We start from the raw sequence: 4368 nt of genomic DNA, 5'->3' as shown, positions 1-4368 counted from the left end.
ATATAAATTTGGGGTATCACATGATTAGTAATAGCGAACGTGAACCTAATCACATTAATCGGTAGCCAATTACAATTAATACATTGCACTTGCCATGAAATCAACTATAGGAGTAAATGAATTGAACCTAAATAGAAGTCTTCTCCATTATTGAATTTAGTTGATTGTTTATTTGCTTTAGCTATTAGTTACTTAGTTTGAGTTTTATTTAATTGTTTAAGTTTTTAGTGTTGCAAAAATAGAGAAAACCTTTCCCTTTTATTACTTGTTTTAGATAATTCTAGTAATTAGTTTAATTTCCGTTCCCTGAGTTTGATACCCTGCTTATTCAATTATACCACCAATTGACAAGTCCACTGCCTTTGTGTGTCTAAATTATAATTTAAAAAGTAGGACTAAAACTAGTGCATTTCACACACATCAAGTCTTTGGTGCTGTTGTCAGGGAACGATTCTAAAATTAATTTTAGTTGCTAGTGTTATCGATCCTTTGTGTGAGATCTATCTTGCACAAAGTTACTGCTTTAGAATTTTAGTTATTAGGTTTAAGTTTTAAGTTTTTCTGTTTTTAGGATTTTGATATATTTTTTTTCTGTTTTACCCTTAAACTCGTCGAGTCCATTCGCAGGTACTCGACGAGTTCAAGGCAATTTTCCAGTTTCGTTTTTTATTTCATTTGTGTTCTTTTAACGTGTGTTTCTTGATTTCTTATAGGTATTTTATGACCCGAGGCTCTAAAACTCCTTTGGTTCCTCCATTCGAAGATCCGGAATCCGCACTTAGAAAAAACAAAGAAAAATCCGTTGAAGACACTAACCCACCAAGGAAATCGCCTTTCAAGAACCTTAAATCAGTCTTCGGGAAGAAGAAAAGCAAGAAAGCGGGTGAGTCTAGCAGTTAAAGAAGCGAGGAAAGCAAGTTTGAAAATTTTGAAGACAATCTGATTCCTAAAGTAACCAAATACGAGTTCGAATATGAAGAAGAAAGCGACTTTGAAGGTGAATCCACTAACACCATTGCTAACATCGATGAAGTTCCCATGGGTGAATGGAAGAAAAGGATGCATGACGATACTGGCCCATGACTCGTGCAACCCGTGATTTCTGTAGCTGCCAACTTTAAACTTAAAGGCCACATACTTGCCCAACTTAAGGAAATCCCATTCTTCGGAAAAGATCACGAAGACGCATACACGTATCTAGACGAGGTCAATGACATAACCGACTACTTTAATGTTCCTAATGTGACTTGTGATACTGTTTTGCTTCGTATGTTGTTAGTCACATTTAAGGGAGTCGTGAAAGATTGGTTGAAATCACTCCCTTCAGGATCCATCACCACTTGGGCTAAAATACGTGAAAAATGTATTGATCAAATTTTCCCTCCCTCAAAAATAGAAAAATTGAAGAAGGCCATAGCTAATTTGGAGCAAAAAGCTAGAGAGTCACTGTATGAGGCATGGGAGAGACACAAAGGCTTACTAAGGAACTTCCCCCACCATGATCTAAACAGTCAACAATAAGTCTCCATTTTCTGTGATGGAGTGAATGTAACAACTATGTAGCTCCTTGATTCGCAAGGACCACTCACAAAGATACCTCCCCCGGTGATAAAAGAGCTAATTGAAGAATTCTCTAAACACTCTAGAGAATATCATAACCCAAGAAATGAATCAACGAGAGGGATGGTGAATGCTATTTCTAATGACATGGAAGCAATGATGGCAAAGTTGGAATGCATGGATCGAAAAATAATAATATGGACCAATCCATCCATGCCATTAGAGTGGGATGTGAAAAATATAGAGGCCCCCACTTTACTAAAGATTGTGACCTAGACGAGAACGGGAACCGGAAAGCCCAAGTATGTTACTCGAGCGGGGATAGGTATGATGATGATTGGTGCAAACCCAAGAAAGAAAGGATACCATATGATGAGTACAAGAAGGCCAAGGAGGAAAAGTATAAGAAAAAAGAAAGAGGTTTTTATCAAAAAGAGGAGCCAATGCAAGAAAAGAAGTCGGACCTTGAGGATATGCTAAGAAGATTTGCAGCTACATCCGAGAAAAGGCACAATGATACCGATGCTGCAATAAAAGAGAAACAAAGTGTGCTTAAAGAGAACCAATTATGATGAGAGATCGACAAGCTCTACTTAGGAATCAACAAGCCTTAATTCTCAACATAGAGAAACAATTAGGCCAACTTGCACAACAAGTCCACCAAAGAATGTCGGGTGAACTTCCAAGTAATACCGATAAGAACCCAAGAATAGCAAATGTGAATGTAATAACAACAAACTCTGAGAATGTTTTTTCTCCTATGAGGCTAATCCAGAAAGATAAATCAAAAGTGGAGTTTAAAAAAAAAGAAACAAGTCCAGAATCGCAAACAACGACATAGACTCAATGAATCCCATATATGGAATCGACGAGTCTGCTGCCTGCTAACAAAAATACCTCTATTTTGAAACCGTATCAGCCTCCTTTACCTTTCCCAAGCCAAGCTATTCAGAGCAAGCAGATTCAAGAGTTTAAAATGATCATGGAGCATTTTAGGGAACTTCAAGTGAACATCCCATTTATTGAAACAATCCTTCAAACGCCAAAATATGCAAGCCTACTTAAGGAACTCCTCACAAATAGAAAGAACATGTCAGAGGCATCAGAAATAGTTTTGAATGAATTACTAGAAAAGATGGGCAATCCAGGAAGCATTATTGTACCTTGCTAGTTTGGAAACTTGCTGACCACTTATGCATTAGCTGATTTGGGTGATAATATAAATATAATGCCCTACTCTTTCTTCAAAAAGTTGAACCTTCCAGAATTTAGGCTTATTCACATGAAAATCCATCTAGCTGATAAAACAGTGATCTGTCCAAAAGGAATTTGTGAAGATCTTCTAATCAAGGTGGATAAGTTGGTGTTCCCTGCTGACTTCGTAGTTGTGGACATGGATGAAGGGGAAAAGGGACCAAACATAAATACAATGCGATTGTTCCTAAAAAGGAAAAGGAAAATATGAAGAAGGATTATATCAAGAAAGTGATAACTTACAAAAGCAGTTGGAAGTGGCAAAAAGTGAAGAAGTGATTCCACTCGGAAGGAACCGCTAAAACGTGCAGCGGGAAGGAGTCCAACTAACGACTCCTAAAAAAGAAGCGCTTCCAGGAGGCAACCTAATATTAGAGTTTGCTTTCTTTTTACCTTTCTTTTTCATTTATTATTTTTTATTTTTTTAGGATTTGTCTTTCTCAATCTTCTTCTTTGGTTAAAATGATTGCTTGAGGGCAAGCAAAGCTCAAGTGCAGGGTGTGGTGGCATAAATTTAATGAACACAAAAAATTTGTCAAAATTTTCAAACAGATGCTCATGCTCGTCGAGTAGATACTCATGCTCATCGAGTCCACATTTTCACCAGAAAAAAACAATTTTTACAATCTGTAAATTAGGGTTTTAACCCTAAAAGTAAAACACTTTCATTTATCGGCCACCACAACACTCGACAAGCAAATCGCCTCTTAACTATTCATCTTCAATTTCTTGTGTTTTCTTCCAATTCCCATCAAAAGGTAACATTTTTTTTACTTGTAATCTTGTTCAAGTTCCAATATTTGGTAGAATAATGAACCTAATTTGTGCAAAAATCTGATTTTGACTTGACTTGGATTATAGGGTTTCGATTTCTTGTCAAATTAGAGTGTTTTTGTTAAAATTTCTTGTGAATTAATGCTTGATAGACATCCTTGAATAACCCCTAGAGCAAATTTGGAGTTTTGATGGATGATTTGGTCCAAATCAAAACTTTGTCTCACACTGTTCATACGTCTCGCCAAGTCTATTCATGGACTCAACGAGTCCATGTTGCAGGAGCCCAAATTTCTAATATTTTAACGTTTTTGTGTGTTTGTGGTGTTGTTTTGTCTTGTGTTATGTTACAGAAAATGTCTAGAAGGGGTCAGAGTTCACATGGAAGCGGTCATGGGGACATCCCGTGGTTAGACTTTCCACAAATAACTTCCAAATTATCATTGGTATGCGCTAAGAATAAGTTGGAAACACTGAAGAGAAAGGAGATTTACGTGCCAGATGAGATTAACTGGAGTTTCATGGAATAAGCGGGGATAGATGAAGAATTGGCACCATATGTGATCAAGACTTTTCAACAGAATGGATTGTCAATTACATGCGACGTGTGGAACCGGCTCTTCCGAATCCAAGAGCTAGTTTATCAAAAGCTTTGCTGGGAGTTTTTTTCCACTGTTGTTTTCCGAGGGGGTGATGACATTTATAACCCCATTACCCTCACTTTCTGCCTTGGTGGGGAAGTTCGACAATGCAGCATTGCCGAATTAAGCTGGGGGATGG

General features: G+C 37.3%; 1 non-coding gene across 1 annotated transcript; it reads right to left on the bottom strand.

Annotated features, from left to right (window-relative positions):
* Nucleotides 1–1398: 1398 nt before the first annotated feature.
* Nucleotides 1399–1505, bottom strand: LOC145003679 (small nucleolar RNA R71). Its single transcript, XR_013662126.1, has one exon. It is a non-coding gene; the product is annotated as a small nucleolar RNA R71 (small nucleolar RNA).
* Nucleotides 1506–4368: the final 2863 nt, after the last annotated feature.

This window comes from Lactuca saligna, chromosome 6 (assembly GCF_052625555.1).
Source record: "Lactuca saligna cultivar CGN05327 chromosome 6, ASM5262555v1, whole genome shotgun sequence".
Lineage (NCBI taxonomy): Eukaryota > Viridiplantae > Streptophyta > Magnoliopsida > Asterales > Asteraceae > Lactuca > Lactuca saligna.
This window is presented reverse-complemented; position numbering and strand designations above follow the sequence as displayed.